This window comes from Cryptomeria japonica, chromosome 8, assembly GCF_030272615.1.
Source record: "Cryptomeria japonica chromosome 8, Sugi_1.0, whole genome shotgun sequence".
Taxonomy (NCBI): Eukaryota; Viridiplantae; Streptophyta; class Pinopsida; order Cupressales; family Cupressaceae; genus Cryptomeria; species Cryptomeria japonica.
The window spans coordinates 631,084,374-631,103,449 of NC_081412.1; positions in this window are offsets into that span (position 1 = coordinate 631,084,374).

A 19,076-nucleotide genomic window follows, 5' to 3' on the forward strand; every position below is an offset into this window, starting at 1 on the left:
ATGGGCCTGCCATGTGTAAGTCTCCCCCCACAAGGTTTTGAATGCATGCAAAAGGTCTCACCCCAAGTTGGGGGTTGCAAACACTTTTCTAGCAAACCCATTGTATGACAAGGAATGTAAGGCCACCAAGAGATCACTAAAAGAGAGAGGTATAGATAAAGAATATAAGAAACAATATGAAAAATTGGCGCAGTAAAAAAAGAGAAAAATATGTAACAAAAAGAAGGAATGAATTAATCTCTCTTGGAAAGCATAATCCCAAAGGTTTTTGGAAAGAACTGCAACAAAACAAAAAGAAGGCTAACAACTGTATTATAGATGCACAATGGTTGGAATGTTAGCATTTAACTAGTGACTGAGAGGGGGGGTGAATCAGTCATAGCAATTTACACATAATTCAACCAATCAAAATAACTGGTCTACAATGATCCTTTCCATTGTCTTAAATATGTTAGACACAATGCACCACTAAGAGGGGGGTCAATCAGTGGTTCTCAAACTTTTCCCTTCCACTATCCTATGTGTGCATACCGGTTATTAGATCTAACTAGGAATAGACTTACCGGTTAGTGAGGAGACTAACTCAAATACAAACAAACACAAAGGGCATCACATAACACCAGTAAGTATGAGGAAAACCCAAGATGGGAAAAACCTCGGTGAGCAGTGTTGCTGGAGTCTACTGCTCCAATCCAACCTCACAATCAAATCTCTGTTGCAATGTTTAGGGCACCAACTCAAGAAGCTACAAACCCTGATTTGTTTATGGGCTACAACCCAAAAGAGCTACAACCCCTTATTTAGGGAAACAACCCAAGGAGCACCAACCCCTACAAGATTTATGGGCTACAACCCAAAGGAGCTACAACCCCTACATCGAGATCAACTCAATGTTCACAATGAACCATTTACAAAATTAGTTATCTTGTTACAAGTGAATCTTGTAACCATTCCAAATACCTTACTCTACGGGTGAGATATCTTCTCGGCTACACTGAGACACCTCTCCTGCTGCTCTTCAACTAGTGCTTAACTATCAGCAAAATCTACCAGTACACCTCTCCTCTTCTTCTCTGTTGGATCTCCACCTTACTCTTTGCTCTTCACCAGTACTATGCTCTGTCGGTTCTATGTCTACCTTCTCAGCAGTTTCACTCTCTTCTACTCTGCTGGTATGGACACTACCAGTTCTACTCTTCTACCAGTTGAACTCTTCAACTGGGTTTACCCTCACACTCAGTCTCTTCTTAGATATGTTTTGTGCACTTGACTAATTTGCTTCTCAAACGTAGAAGTAATACTCTTCGAAACACCTCTATATTCTTTTCTTTAGCAACAACTTAACTATGTCTTTGGCTTTCATATTTATAGCTAGGTTTTCTTGCCAAAAGCCCTTTTCAAATTCTAGGCTATTAGGGTTTCCTCATCATCCTCAAGGAAAACCAAATCCAATCAGATCTTGCTCAATCTGATCTTCTTGACGACCAACTGTACATCTCCGCCATTAGCGCGCCTTCTTGGTCATGCCTTCAATCTTTGGCGATCTTCTTTTTACCCTATCGACTGATCTCTTGCTCAACCACCAAGATTGGTCATGTTGTTTCCTTCATCACTTCAATCTCCTCAATCACGCTTAGCTAGATCTCGGTTGTCCTCTAGACCTCAAGCCACAAACCTCTGCAATAACTCCTCAATACGTCTCATGATTTGTGGGATCTTCCATTAATGTTGACCAACTCTGCAACTACCCCGTCAGTGTATATTCCATCTTCATCCAATGCAAGTTCACCACCTTGAGTCCATATGGCATCCATGTTGAGCTCATCATGTCAGTCCAGATAGGGTCACCGACCAAAACCTCTATCAGTTCCTCTTTCCTGCTGGTTTACTAATCCTGTCGGTATCTCACATTCTATTGGTTAACTCCTCATGTCTGCTCTTTGTTGAACTAAAGGTGGAACACCTAAACCAGTCTCCAGACATGTATATCCAAAGCATGCTCATTCCCACAAAGTGGGGAGTCTTATGCATTTTCACCTTGTCCATATCAGTGATGAACATTCATACCGATAAAACCTCTTGATGACACCATGTCATCAACCTTCACCAGACTCCATCTTCAATTAGGCCATTCTACTTTGACTGCATCTTCTTAGCCTTGCCTTCTCCCTAATCAATTCTGATCATATCTTTATTGGTTTGTCAACGTGACAAACCCATTACTCTTCATCTGTTCAAACAACTCAACTTGCCTTCACTATTGGTCTAGTGCATATCCTTGTTGTCATGCACTTGAGGAATTCCTTTTGTTCCACCAGTGGATCCGGTGAGTGCCTTTGAGCACTTGCCTTTACTTCTTCTTCCTTATCTCATCAAATTGTGATGCACACAATGCATAACAGGAGATAAGCTTCACTCTTCAATGGAGTGACACCTTGACATCTGCATCCTGCAATGTACTCATGTGGCTTCCTTGTTTGTGCAGCAAACCATCAAACAAGAACATGTGATTTAGTGTGGGCACACTTGCTGTCAGTCATCTCTTCCCTTGATGATTGTATCTTCATCTGGTGGGAGTCTTGTTGTTCTGCAACCACACAGCATACCGGTGACCTATTCAATCTTCTCTTTTGGTGTTGATGTCATTCAGGTAACATTCCACCTCTTCATCACAAAAAACATCCACGCATCTTGCCCATCCTTGGTAACCACAGACTGTCAACACAACACTTATCAGTTGACATCCTTTCCTTATCAGTGATACACTGTGTTGGTACTGGTAACCTTACCATTCTATCCACACAAGTCAAGCACTAACTTGTGTACTAGTGTCACCAGTGATCACTCTTCCTTACCTTACTGGTGTTTAGCAACACAAGGTGATATCCAAGATATCACATCCTGTACTCCTCCATAGCAGTGTTGCACATACATCTATTCTATTGGTAGTCATCCCATACTAGTTGCCATCAATGACAACACAATGCCAACAAAATATTGTGTAAATCATGAAAGCAAATAACATCATAGAAAATAAATTTGCATGCACACATACATATCATATAACACAGGTAATTATACGTGGAAACCTTCAATTAGAGGGATAAAACCACGGTGGGGATAACCCACATTCTCTCTTACTGCAGTAAAGAAAGGTGCCCTGCTAAGAGCTTACAATTTGTTCTTTATGAGAAAATCACCCTGTTAGGAGTGACTGGTATCCGGTTAAGAATAACTTGAACCTGTTAAAGTTCACCTTGCTAGAGGATTTACAACTTCATGTCTGAAGCGACTCAGCTAAGAGATTTTACATAAAGAACCGGTGAAGGTTCACCCTATTAAGGGATTTACAATGCTACAATTATTAGAAGGCAAAAATGATGAATGATCTCTCTAATGACACTACCTCTGTCTCATAGATTTGCTTTGCATGCTCTATTCAACTGATTGGTGTTCACTTCATTGATTCATACCTGTATCTGCTATACTCTATTCTAATCCCCCTACGTTCACTTTCACTAACACTTTTCACATGAACAACAAATTATTTTTAATTAATTGTATAAATATATTGGCCTTTGATTTTGTCGCCAACTTTCCCTCCATGACATCAGTTCAAAATTCTGTTACCGCGCCATAAATCACTCTCCAGAAATCATTCCAGGAATATCTGTCAAAATAGTCATTCATGTCAATAAGTCAGTCGGTTGACTAGAGAAGACTGCCGATTTAACTGGATGTTAACCAAACGCTACCAAGTCTATTGGTTTGAAAATCTACCTATCCGATTATCCTGTACACTGCTCTATTAACTACTTAGCTGATTATCCTTCTGTGTGTCGATCTGTTCACTGCTTACCTACTGCCACTCTCCCTGTTCTATTTTTTATCTTGAAATGTTGAATGCATGCTTCAGCCATGAGTTAATATTGATCAAGGTCTAAATCATGTTGCACTTCCATGAGTTTTTTTATCCTATGTTTTTTCTCAATAGCCAAAGCTATTTTCCATCTCCCTTCAATTTGATCTTGCAAATCTGATGGGATTATTCCATATAATTCGTTGGGAGTCCTACAAAACTTGTGCAAGTTTCAGATTAGGGCTTCTTCAATTTTCCTTTTGTCTTCTTCATTATAGAGGGAATATATTTTCCCAACACCAGACAAACCTCCAAATTCTTTGATCCCATGGACCAATTCATCACCCGTTGGGGCTTTGTTTCTTCCACTTCTTCTAACCTCTTTAATTTCCACATCTGATTGGGTGTCAGTGATATCATCCTCTTTTTCATCCTTTTTGAGCTTCTTTTCAACCTTTGTATCTACTTTTCCATCACTCTTCTTCTTTCTGGTATAAGTTACTCCTACCGGTCTATCTTTACTTGAGGAAGATACAAGAGTACCTAGATCCTTTTCTTTTATATATGTTGTTGTCTTGGTAGTTTTAGTCCCCTTGGGTTTTGTGTTTGACACTTTCTTCTTTTCACCTGTTAGTTCTTCATCTTTATTAGTGTTGACCCCTGTTTGCTCACTAGCATCGATGGAGGTAGTGGCACCAGATGCTTCACCTCCATATTTTTTATCAAGAGTATCAATCATTCTTCTTACTTTTCTTTTCATGATTGGCACCTGAAGTTCTTGTTTTATTTTGGAGCTTTCCTCCTCACAAGTTCCAAATCTCTTTGCCTTTGGGTCTACCGGTTTGGATAGTAGCATGTTTACATGAATTTTAACAATGTCTACTACAACCTTATAACCCATAGGTGGAACCCAAAAGGTTCTGGGTTGAACTGCTTGAATGATGCAACAATTTGTGTCTACAAGAAAGCAAATATTGTCTTTGTACTTTTGCACTATACCGGTTGGTATTCTTTCCCTTTTGTGCATCCTGATTTGAAATTCCTTAAAGTATCCCCACATTGTTTCTCCAAACCTATCTCCTAAATCCTAATTATTTCGCCTATCTTAACCATGATAGGTTTTTCTTTAGACCATACTATATTACCCTTACCGAGAAAGAAGTTTTGCACATAGAAAATAATACATAGCAGTAGTGAGCCATATATGAAAGATTGTTTCTTGTCTTTCTTGATTCTTTCCATGTTTACCATAAATTAGCTTTTGATCATCTCACAAATGTCATATGTAGCATCCTCCTTGATGATTCGATAGGCAACATGTATGGCACTGCTTGGCACACTATTCATCTGACTTGATTGATAGATCCTATCACCCAACATTGAAGAAGCAAATCTTACTTGAGCATCTTCAATATGAGGGATTGTCATTTCTCTACTGTCACATCGAGATTTGGTTAACCGAGTGACTTCAGTTGATGAAATTGTTCTTAGGGTTGGTGCTTCATTGGTTGCACTAAACCCTGTCACTCTTCAAGTCACATCCTTTGTGATCTTGATCAGTGCTTTAGCTTCTAGCCATAAAAATTGATCATGTACTCTTCTTAATACATACCTAACCTAGTCAGCATGAAACTGATCGAGAAAATCAAAAGCATTTGACAAACCCTTGGTATTCAAAGGTAAATATTTTGCATTGAACTCATCATTAACACAAAACCCTCTAAATTCTTTTCGAATGAATCTGTTTGCAAGTTATACAAGCTTGCAATGAATGTAGGAGCAAATGTCTTCAACCAATAATACATCGGAGGACATAGATGATAAGGCATCGGTCATGTCAATCTCACCATCTTTTGTTGGATGCAGCTTGAATTTGGGTTGAGGTTCTTTAATAGCTTCTACCAACATAGGAATTGATATAGGCACTGCCATGATGACCTTCAAACAATTTTTTCTGAAACGGGGTTTGAATACCTTCTCCTCAAAAATACCAAACATCACTATCACTTTGCTTGAACTTTTCGCACAAATATCACTAGCAAGATTTCAATCGTCTTTGATCACACAAGAGCTCGAGAAAGTTCACAAGAAATCAGGGTAAGTGAAATGTATTGACATTTCTTTATTTATCCGTTGAGATTTATCAGTGTTATGATACAACGATTAGTTTTGAAACTTACAACTTAAAGTACACTGATTTAGCTTTTACCGGTTGTTTGTTACCGATACCAATACACAAACAATTAACTTACAAGACATTTCTCAAATAAGAACTTTAGGATAAATTTTATGCATCTTAACTATGCAGATAGAAATAACCTTATATTTGTTAAGGGGATTCAAAAGTAATCTTACCATATGTCCTCCCCCTGAGCATCGGTATGTCTATTTTGAAGAGGAAATGTCATCACCGATGGATGATGACTTGGTTTTAGAATGAATTTCTCCTTCTTTTTGTTCTTCCTTCTTAATCCATGTCTTTTTCATTTCATTCCTCACTTCTTCAATTGTCTTCTTTCCTTTCAGATCATTTTGCTCTTTCTTTTTGCCAAAATAGTTCTTGTCTTCAGACTAGTTATAAGATCGGTTCCTACATTCTCAGGCTAAGTGATCGATCTTCTCTGACATCAGACTTATGACTTGGTTTACCACAATGATTACAAGAAGATTTAGAAAATTTCATACCTTTCACTTCTGAATGGTTCCTTTTATCATCTTTTATCTTTTTGGATTTAGATGATTCTCCAATTTTCATAGGACCTATACCAGAGTATCCAAGATCGGTTGTTTCCTTTGTTCTTCTCTGAGCTTTCAACTATTCATCTATCTTCTCAGAGCTTTCATTGAATTTCCTCAACTTCTCATTTCTGTCATTTGTAGCTTTCAACTCACTCTTGATTTGTTCAATCTCTTTCATCATCTTCTCCTTTTCCTTTATGTTGTCATGCATATGCTTATGTATGTATTCATTCTCTTGAGTGAGAATTCGGATTTCATCATATTTTTCAATCATGATTGCATCATTTTCTCTTAGGGCATCTTCAACAAGCCTTTTGAGTCTTTCAACTTTTGACAAAGCTTCTTCAACATCTCTTTTCTTTGATCAACACTTCTGCTAGCTTCCAGTAACTTAGTCATTCTTAGGGCCTGACTTTCATGTTCTGTTTTGAGATGTGTGATTTCTTTAGTCAACTTCTTGTTCTTTTCCATGATTTTTGAGACTACTTCTTTAGATCCACTCTGTTCAGAGAGTTGACCTATGATGTCCTGGCTCTCATTTAGTTGTTGAGCTAGTTCCTTTCTTTTAGCAAGATATTTTCTCAGTCTCTCTTTCAGTTGAGCAATAATTTCATTTGCTTCATCAATCTGCTTCTGATACTAATACTCTTCCATGATCTTTTTCCTCAATCTTTCAAGCTTTACTTTGGAGGACCAGAGCTCTGATACCAATTGTTAGTATTTAACCAATGATTGAGAGGGGGGGGGGGTGAATTAGTCAAAGCAATTTACACATAATTCAACCAATCAAAATAATTGGTCTGCAATTATCCTTTCCATTATCTTAAACATTGTGTAAATCATGAAAGCAAATAACATCATAAAAAAGAAATTTGCATGCACACATACGTATCACATAACACAAGTAATTATGCGTGGAAACCCTTAGTTAGAGGGAGAAAAACATGGTGGGGATAAACCACATTCTCTCTTACTACAATAAAGAAAGGTGCCCTATTAATAGATTACAATCTGTTCTTTATAAGAACATCACCCTGTTAGGAGTGACTGGTATCCGGTTAAGAATACCTTGAACTTGTTAAACTTCACCTTGCTAGAGGATTTACAACTTCATGTCTGAAGTGAATCGGTTAAGGTTCACCTTGTTAAGGGATTTACAATGTTGTAATTGTTAGAAGGCAACAATGATGAATGATCTCTCTAATGACACTACCTCTATCTCATAGATCTGCTTTGCATGCTCTGTTCAATAGATTGGTGTCATCTTCACTAATTCATACCTGTATCTGCTATACTTTGTTTTTCTCACCCTGTGTTCACTTTCACTAATCACTTTTCACATGAATAACAATATTCTTTTTAATGAATTGTATGAATATATTGGCCTTTGATTCTGTCGCCAACTTTCCCTCCAAGACATCATATTCAAAATTCTATTACCACGCCATAATTCACTCTCCATAAATCATTCCAGGAATATATGTCAAAAATAGTCATTCATGCCAATAAGTCCATCGGTTGATTGGAGAAGACTACTAGTTTAACTGGATGTTAACTTAACGTTACCAAGTCTGTTGATTTCAAAATCTACCTAGCCAATTATCTTGTAGACCAGTCTATTCACTACTTAGCTGATTATCCTCCTGTGTGCCGATCTATTCACTGCTTAGCCGATTGACCTCCTGTGTGTTGGTCTACTCACTGCTTGCCTTGTCTACACATTGCTTAGTCGGTTAACCTCTGTATATCGGTCTACTCACTTCCGATAGAAAAGAAAAGAACTCTTGTTCTTTACTGATTATTCTTTACTTCTTTGCCAATAGACTATGAAAACTTAGAAGATAATGTTGCCAAAAATGACAACCATTTCATTCACCAGTCATACAAAATGAACCAAAATACCAACATGGAATATGCTAGGCTTCTTTATGAGTGGATTCATGAGAAGGACTACCCACCTATTGTTAACACATCAATGGAACTCTTCATAATAGATAATATTAAACAAGGAATAAAGAATTTAACAAGTGTTAAAGCACAGTACATAGATGGGTTACACATTGAATTCTCAAAATGGTGGATTGAGACTCTTGCCCCTCACATAATGAGAATTTTCAATATCGTTAATCAAAAAGGTTTTCCGATGGAGTGGATAGCTAGTGTGATCATCCCTCTCTTTAAAAATGGAGATATCAATAATCCATCTATCGCACGATTATGATAAATCCTCTCTTTGGGAAGCTCTTTGGGAGCATGGTAGAACAAAGGATCAATAGTTGGGATGAAAAGGAAGGTAAGAGGGCAAAAGGGCAGGCAGGCTTTAGATCAAAGAACTCTACCATCGATCATTGCATCACTCTTAGACACTTGATTGAATTTTTTTGGAATACTCAAGGTGAGGAAGCTTATTTTTGTTTTGTGGATTTCACGAAGGCTTTTGACATGGTTCCTAGAGATAAAATATGGCATAGAATGGAGGGACTAGGTATACTAGATGTGTATAGAGCTATTTTCCATAGATTGTATGAGAAGGTTAGAGATAAAATTAGAACAAGTGAAGGTATGTCAGAATGTTTTGGCAGCAATATTGGAGTTAAGTAGGGCTTCCCTCTATCTCCCACACTTTTTGGTCTATACATTGATAAATTAGATGTATGGTTAAGAAAGATAGAAGGAGATGGTGTTCAGTTGGCTAGGTAAGTGGTGAAACTAGTTTTATATGCTGATGATCTTATCCTAATTTCAAAATCATCCCAGGGGTTAAGGGAACATCTCAAAGCCTTAGAAGATTTTTTTCAGGAGGTTGGAATGCAAGTGAACATCACCAAGACCAAAAAAATGATTGTCTCATTAAAAAGAAAAGATAAACAAATCACCTTTCTTTTTGAAGGAAATCCGTTGGAAATAGTGAAAGAATACAAATATCTTGGGATTGACTTTCACTATAAGCTTTGTTGAGAGACTTGTAGAACCAAACAAATATAGAGAGGTTGGAAAGCTTCATTCTTACTTCAAAATAGATGCATAAAAGAAAAACTTTGGGATTGGAAAACTAGGAAAACCTATTGGCCATTTGGAGGAATTAATTTTATGTTTCATTGATGTCTTGTGGTTGATGTCAACACTAGCTATTTTGGCTACTTTACTGACATCCTTCTGGTCTCGGTAGGTTGTTTGGTTTTTGGTTGGATTAGATCATGATGATCTGATATACTCTAGTATGCTTTGGTTTTTGGAATTGGCTTAGATCTGCTATTCAAGCTACTTAGATTCATATTCAATTAGTTGGTTTTGATTTAGTGATCAGATGCTATCTTGTATGCTAGTAAGCTTGGTTTGTTGTTCTGGCGAGGGTTTCACCAGAAGAACATTGTTGAAGATCTTTGATGTTATGCATATGCAGTGTTGGTTTAGCTTCTAGTGGAGAATTAGGATGTTGATGGTGAACGTGTTCGAGACTTGGTTGATTGGGATCATTGCTTTAGCATGTGTGGACCTAAATCGGATCCCTATTTATCTAGGTTATGGATCGACTTAATGTAACGTGTTGATTGGACTTCTCGATGTACTTTCGAGATGTCTTATGGGTCGGATATTATTTGTTTGGTCTCAGACTGACATGTTTTATAATTATGTAATATATTTTATTGTTTGGTAGCTGACCTTATTGTTTGTGGTCGAGGGTTTGTATATATATGATGTAAGATCTCATTGTAGATCATGTGTGAGGATGTGGGAATGGTATAAAAATGAATAATGTAATAATCATTCATGTAGAAGATTTGGTTGATCATTGGTGATTCGAGTTGGGTCTATGTAAGAGGATTAAGTCCTCCGGTATCGAGCTTAACCGAAACTGTACTTAGGCATAGAAGATGCTATCATTGCAGTTCATTCATTCTTTTGAATTATAGTCTGGATTTTTATGTAGTCAGTGAGACTCCTTTGTAATGAGCAGTGTGCTCTAGGTTGTTGGCCTTCCTGCAAGTTTGGGCCCCTCTATTTGTAATCACATACTTACTACCGAAGTATTATTTGATTGTGGGTAGGCTTCCCACCGTGGTTTTTCCCTTTATTGGGTTTTCCACGTCCAAATCTTGGTGTCATGTGGATGGTATTTATTCTTTGGATTATTGCTTGTGCTTAATTGGTATATCTGGTATTTTGGTATTTTGGTTTATACATTCTGGTATTGATCTTTTGGGTTCTGGTATTAAAGTTTTAATTTCTTAAGGTTCTGGTAATCCCTTGATAACTAATTCACCCCCCCGCTCTTAGTTATCTTCTGGTTATTTGAACTGTCTAACAATTGGTATTAGAGTTCTAGTCCTCTCTCCAGAAGCTTAACCACTTGAGTAAGATCCTATGGTGACTAAACGTTCAAGTTCATCTAGTTCATTTACTGCTATCATTTGGAGAGATATTCCTAGGCTTGATGGAACAAATTACAAAGTTTGGAAGATTCAGATGGAGACTCATTTGAGATGTCTTGGTAAGGAAATTTAAGAAGTCATAGAGAATGGCGTTACTCCTTTTAATCTGACATCTGGCAATCCTACTCTGAAAAACTTGGATAAGGAGCTTGAGAATGATTGTAGAGCTAGAGAAGCCCTCTTGCGTGCACTTTCTGATTAGCAAATAATGGGATTAACCGACAAATCACTAGTAAAGGCTATATGAGACAAGTTGGAGACTCATTGAAGATGACCCTACTATTAAGATTTCTAAACTTGATGGTTGCCAAGTGAGATATGAAAACCCAAAGATCGAAGAAGATGAAAGGATTACTGCATTCATGGAAAGAATAAATGAGATTGTTATGGGAATTCAATGTTGTGGTGGAAGTCTGAGTGAAGATGAAATAGTTTCTAAAGTTCTGAGAGCTTTACCACTAGCTTATAAGATGAAATTATTTGGTTTTGAGCTTGAAGAATTTGGACCTTCTAGAGCTGTGAAGTCTGAACCTGCTTTTCATGCATTTACATCATCAACTGACAAGAAAGATTAGAGAGATTTGTATGCAAAGGAATTGGATGATATGAAGAGAGAAGGTGAAGAATTTGAGTAACTTGAAGCCCTATTTTCTAGAAGAGTACCTAAAGGACTAGTGAGTTTAATAACTTTTGCGAGAGGAATGGCATAAGAAGATAATTTTTTGCTCCTCGGACACGTCAACAAAATGGAGTTGTGGAAAGGAAGAGCAGAACTATCTTGGATGTTGCTAGAACCATGATGATGGAAGATAATCTACCTCATAACTACTAGAGAGAAGCAATGACCACAACAACTTATACATTCAATAGAGTACATATCAAAGGAGAAACCTGTAAGATACCTTATGAATTATGGTTTGGCAATACACCTATAGTTAAGTATTTCAGAATATTTGGTAGTAAATGTTATATCAAGAGAGATGATTTCATTGGAAAGTTTGATCGATGATTTCATTGGAAAGTTTGATCCTAGATGTGATGAAGGGATATTTCTTGGTTATTCTAATGAAAGAAAAGCATATAGATGTTATAACAAGAGATTGCAAAGAATTGTGTAGAGTGCTAATGTCAAGGTGAATGAGCATAATAGAAGTCAAATAAGAGTTTATGAGAAAGAACCGATAGTGGAAATGATGATAACTAAACTGGTAACACTTTATCAAAAAAAAATGTTGAACCAGTTACTCCGGTAGTATCAAAAAATTCAATAGTAACTGAAGAACAGGAAAGAGAAATAGAGAATCAGAAGAGTCCTAGGTATGTAAGGTTGAATCATTCATAAGATCAAATCATTGGGGATAAGAAAAATGGAGTGATGACAAGAAGGAGACTGGTAGCTAATGAGGTATGTTTAATTTCTCAAGTTGAACTGGTATCTATAATTGAAGCATGTAAAGATGAATGTTGGGTGAAAGCTATGGAAGAAGAATTAGATCAAATAGAAAAGAATAACACATGGACTTTAGTTCCTCGGCCTAAAAATAAGAATGTTATTGGAACTTAATAGGTTTTTAGGAATAAATTAAATGAAGATGGACAATTTGTGAGGAATAAAGCTAGATTGGTTTGTAAAGGATATTCTCAGAAGGAAGGAATTTATTATGGTGAAACTTTTGCACCTGTAGCTAGGATTGAAGCTATAAGATTATTTATTGCCTATGCTACACATAAAAACTACAAGGTTTATAAGATGGATGTCAAGTGTGCTTTTTTGAATGGGGATCTCGATGAGGAAGTTTATATTGAGCAACCTGGTGGTTTTTCACTTTTAGATGATAAAACCATGGTTTGTAGGTTAAAGAAAGCTTTATATGGATTGAAACAGGCAACTAGAGCTTGGTATGAAAGGTTAGATAAATATATTTTAAAGTTTGCTTTCCCTAAAGGTAATGCTAATAGTAATCTATACTATAAAGTCACTGATAATGATATATTGATTATTGAGGTTTTTGTTGATGACATCATTTTTGGAGGTGAAGATAAGTTGTGCATGGAATTTTCTAAAAATATGGAGAAATAATTTGAAATATCTATGATTGGAGAAATAAAATTTTTCTTAGGTTTGCAGATTACTCAAAATGATAAAGGTATTTTCATCTGTCAAACTAAGTATGCTAGGGAGTTGTTGGAGAAATTTGGTATGGAAGACTCTAAACTGGTAAGTACTCCTATGGTTACAAGTGAGAAATTGATAAGGAAAGATGAATTTGCACCGGTAAATACTACAAGATACAAGTCTATGATTGGAGGTCTGCTTTATTTGAATCGAACTAGGCCTGATATAATAAATTATGTTTGCATTGCATCAAGATATCAAAGTGATCCTAGAGAAAATCATGAGAGTGAGGTGAAAAGAAATTTTAGATACTTGCAAGGTACATATGAATATGGTTTGTGGTACCCTAAAGATGATGACTTTAATTTATGTGCATATACAAATGCAAATTGGGCAGGTGATGTTGATGACCAGAAAAGTACTTCCGATGGAGCTTTCTTTCTTGGAAATAAACTTGTTTCATGGATCAAGAAGAAACAATCACATACTTCTTTATCTATTGTTGAAGTTGAGTATGTTGTTACTGCTACTAACTATACACAAGTTCCACGGATGAAGCAAATGTTGAAGGACATAAAAGTGAATTGCATTGGATCGGTAGTTATTCACTGTGATAACTCTACTGCTATAGACATATCAAAGAATCTAGTATTTCACTCTAAGACAAACCACATATCTATCAAGTATAACTTTTTGAAGGAGAAGGTGGAAGAAAATGAGGTTAGATTGGTTTATGTGAACACTAAAGAGAAGATTGTGGATATTTTCACTAAATCTTTGCCTAAAGAATCATTTGAGTACCTTAGAGATAGATTAGGTGTTTCTGCCCCTCCAATAGAAAATTGATTGATGCTATTTTGCATCAGTCCGGTATGCATTATCAGAGATATTATTCATTTTCGATTGATGTGGTGATGCTACTACTCAGGGGGAGTAGTTAGTCTTGTGATTCAGTGGTTTTTGATATTTGTTTTGATATTTTTATCAGATTTCTAGCATTGATGTCAAAGGGGGAGAGATATATGTGAGAAACATAGCTTTACAAAGATATCATTCATAGAGGAAGTTTGGTCTTTGGTTTAGAACTTCATTGTCATATCATCTTGGAGAGTTTGTTGGATGCCTTCCACTGGGGGAGACTTGTTTGGCATTTTCTTGGCACTTGGATGTTTTTCACATCTAGTGTTGCCATCAATGCCAAAGGGGGAGATTGTTGGCCATTTGGAGGAATTGATTATATGGTGCATTGATGTTTTGTCCTTGATGTCAACACTAGCTATTTTGGCTGCTTTACTAGTATCCTTCTCGTCTCGGTAGGTTGTTTGGTTTCTAGTTGGATTAGATCATGATGATCCGGTATACTCCAGTATGCTTTGATTTTTGGAATTGGCTTAGATTTGCTATTCATGCTACTCAGATTCAAGTTTAGTCAGTTGGTTTTGATTTGGTGATCGGATGCTATCCTGTATGCTAGTAAGCTTGGTTTGTTGTTCCGGCGAGGGTTTCACCAACAAAGCATTGTTGAAGATCTTTGATGTTATGCATAAGTGGTGTTGGTGCAGCTTCTAGTGGAGATTCAGGATGCTAATGGTGATTGTGTTTGAGACTTGATTGATTGGGATCATTGCTTTAGCATGTGTGGACCTAAATTGGGTCCTGGTTAATCTAGGTTATGGACTGACTTAATGTAACGTGTTGATTGGACTTCTTGATCTATTTTCGGGATGTCTTATGGGTTAGATATTATTTGTTTGGTCTCTAGCCGACATGTTTTGTAATTATGTAATATGTTTTATTGTCTGGTGGTTGACCTTATTGTTTATGGTCGATGGTTTGTATATATGATGTAAGATCTCATTGTAGATCATGTGTGAGGATGTGAGAATGGTATAGGAGTGAATAATATAATAATCATTCATGTACAATATTTGGTTGATCATTGGTGATCGAGTTGCGTTTATGTAAGAGGATTAATTCCTATGGTATTGAGCTTAATCGAAACTATACTTAGGCATAGAAGATGCTATCATTGCAGTTCATTCATTCTTTCGGATTGTAGTTTGGATTTTTATGTAGTCAGTGAGACTCCTTTTGTAATGAGCAGTGTGCTCTAGGCTATTGGCCTTCCTGCAAGTACATGCCTCTCTATTTGTAATCACATACTTATTGTAGAAGTATTATCTTACTGTGGGTAGGCTTCCCTTTATGGTTTTTCCCTTTATCAGGTTTTCCACGTACAAATCTTGGTGTCATCTGGATGGTATTTATTCTCTGATTAATGCTTGTGCTTAATTGGTATATCTGCTATTTTGGTTTCCAGTGTTAGAGTTTTAATTGCTTAAGGTTCCAGTAATTTCCTGGCAACTGATTCAACCCCCCTCTTAGTTGTCTTCCAATTATTTGAACTGTCTAACAAAACCCTCTTTGGTTTATTGGTCACACTTGTCCTTTATGGGTGTGAAGTGTGGGGAAGAAACATGTCAAATTACAGGGGGAGAAAACTAGAAAGGATCCAGAAACATCTTATAACAAGCAGCCTCAAAGTTAAAACCACAATTCCATATGAAAATTTATTAGCTGAAACATGTACTTTCCCATTGGAAGCATTGACATTAATCTGATTGATATGCTATTTAAAGAAGGTTGATAACATGGATAAACATCGTTGGCCTAATATAGTTGTGGGAGAAATAGTAGACATGAGGAAGAAAACTTGGATGAAGAAGAATAACAATTGGATGAACAAGTGAGACATCAAGTTGCATGAGTTTCCTAGCACCAATAGTGAAACAATAAGTTATCTTATTAAAAGATTTTGAAATGCCATGTGGTCAAAACAGATTGGGTAGAAAAAATATTACAACATCAAAGAGTTTAACTCAAGAAAGGACCATAGTGAAAAAACATATTTAGGGGCTATTAAAGGGAAAACAAGGATGCTATTTTCATAGTTGAGAACAAGACCGCATCACCTTAGATGTGAGACTGGTAGGTGGAAGATATCCAAGGAAACATGAGAAGAAAGAACTTGCATATTTTGCAATAAAGGGGCAATGGAAATAGAATGACACTTCATCATGGAGTGCACAATGTATGAGGATAACCACAAACAATACAAAAAGGGATTAAAGGTTGACAACATGCACCAGTTATTTGAGGAAGATAGAATTAACCAAATTGCTAGGCTCTTGATCAAAATTAATAGTAGGAGATCTGAAATTGAAAAGAGTTTGAATTTAAATTAAGGATTCTATCTTTGGTCCCATAGACTATTTGGTCTCATGGACGTTATTAAAATATTTCATTCATTCATCCCTTTCCCTTTGCAATAAATCCACTTCAAAACTGGGCCAATTGTGAATTATATAAAATATTTCAAGCCTTTAAAATCCTTTAGGCTACCCCAACTTGACATGTGGCTTGATGCGGGCTTGGACAAAAAAGAAGAAGAAATAAATACTCTACTTTCCTTGACTTGGTGGCACATAGAATTACCACATTGCACCTCAACGCACTACACTCAGAACTCGAGTCTTTGGGTTAGAGAAAGTTATTACTTAAATGACACATGGTCAACCCTTACATAGACTTTAAGGTTAAGCACAAAAAGAAATTATAGAAAAGAAGAAAATACCTGATAAAGGGCCCAAAAATCTTAGGAAATAATGGCTAATGGATGAATACTACTAAATCCTTTGAAGGCCAAAGTTAGGCATTGTTTCTATCGATGGCTCCAATCAAACCTCCTTTGTAGAAGGCCAATAATGGTAGATGTGTCTACTATTGTGAAGCTTGGATCTTGGTATTAATCAATATGGTGTGTAATTCCTTGTGAAGAAGGTAAACCAATAGGTTGCTCTGAAATAGTTATATCAAAATATTCTTCTAACAAATTTTTCATCTTTGGAGGGGGTTGGATCTTACAAGACTTCATTTCTTCTATTGGGGATAATAAATAACAATTTGATCCCTTGTTCTAATTGTAAAATTTAGCATAGCTTGTTGAAATAAGAGACAAGGATGACATTGCAAAAGTATCCTCTTCTTTCCATGGTTTCAAAAGTGTTTTTTTCCCTTTATATTGAACTTCATAAGTATCTTACCATTCTTGATGGAAAATATATTGATCATACTTTCAAGGCCTGTCCAACAACAAATGACATGTCCATTTAGACTATGTCATAGATAACTTCATCCACATAAGGGGAAAATTTGAATGCTACCAAAGAATATTTATTCACCAACACACTAGGATCTTCAATTGAACAAGAAACCTTATAGGGGTTAGATTTTGGAACACGAGCAAGTTGTAATTCGTCAACCATTTTTGTACTCACCAAATTAGATCAATAGGTCTAATATCAATGATAACTTTACATACTATGTCCTCATTTTTTTATTTCGTTTGAAAAACACTTTTTGTCCTACAATCAACTCCTAGAGTTTCCTTGTCTCCAAATATAAAGGTTCTTTTCTACACTAGTTTTTCACTAGACTTAGCTTCAACTTCTTTTCACCAAGGTTTTTCTTCTTCATGTACTATAGATGCAAATAGGAATCTCCATGAGACTGTTGGATATTATTGGCATACAATGAACCGACATGTTGATATGATGATAATGTATGTTGTCATTGATGTCAATAAGTTCAAGTGGACCGGTATGAAGAGGTATGAGGAGATGCAATGAACCAGTGTCGGGGTTTCACTAAGTGTGACTATCAGCTGGAAGTCTAAGCTCTAGGGTTATTGGTTTGGTGATCTAGCTTGTGTGATGTGACCGATGATACTCTATGATGAGTTAGTTACGAGATGTGAATGAGATCGAGGTGCCACGTTAGCTTTGTGCACGTGAAGGATTTCCTTGAGGACCTTGCATGAGAAGATCGACTGTGTTTGAAGTCTACCTCGGGAATGATCATTCTTCTAAGTGGTATGAGAAGAAAGCGTGATGGGTTACTGATTCCCATGTGTGGTGATGAATGAATGATGCAGATTGTCTTGTGATTTATTTGAAATTGTAATACTCTATGCAATATGTTTGGATGGTTAGGATTGGACCCCCTGTGTTGTAAATCTAAGATGCTTAGGGTTTAGGGTTTATGCTACCGACCTAACTGTTGTCTATAAGGTTGATGATGTTTGTTATTTTAAAGTTGTTGGAAAATGTTGTGTGTGTATTTGAGTGATGAGATACTTGCCAGACCAATGAGTGGAGAACTGAAAAGGATCCACCTTAGCATGTAGTGCTGCTATCAGATTAGAAGTTTTACTTGTTTTCTTCTAATCATTTCAACAGTTGGGAAATCCCTTTACCGGGTAGCTTTAACAAGCTTATTGTAAAACTAGTAACCAGGTGACTCAAGATGATTGAGTTCTTCAAATCCTCTAGTGAGGTAACCTTTAATAGGGTTTAAACCTTTAATAGGGTATATAGCCATCCCTTAACCTGGTGATCTCTAACAAGATCGGTTCCTAACAAAACCTTATTGTAAAGTCTTTAATTGGACTAAGCTCCTAACAGGGCGAGCTTCAAAAGAGTTCAAAAGAAGCTTGTGGGTATTCATACCCACCATGGTTTTTCCCATTTGGGTTTCCACATGAAAAATCTGTGTGTCATGTGTTTATGCATTTTTCATGTGATGTTTATGAATTATTTGGTTGAAAGATTATGCATGCAAAGTTAATAGGTTATGGTATTACTAGTATACCACATGCATATGTTTATGGGTGAAGTTGATATCAAGTATTGATCATATTTGGAGTTTTCAGACTTATTAGTTTATGGTGTCTGATGTCTTACTATGTTTAGCCGGGTTTGCCGTGGTTAATTTTAGTAATGGTGATAACCAGTTGGTATTGCTTTAACTAGATAAGTTGTTGAGAAATTTTTTATCTATACTGATTCACCCCCTCCCCCCTCTCAGTACC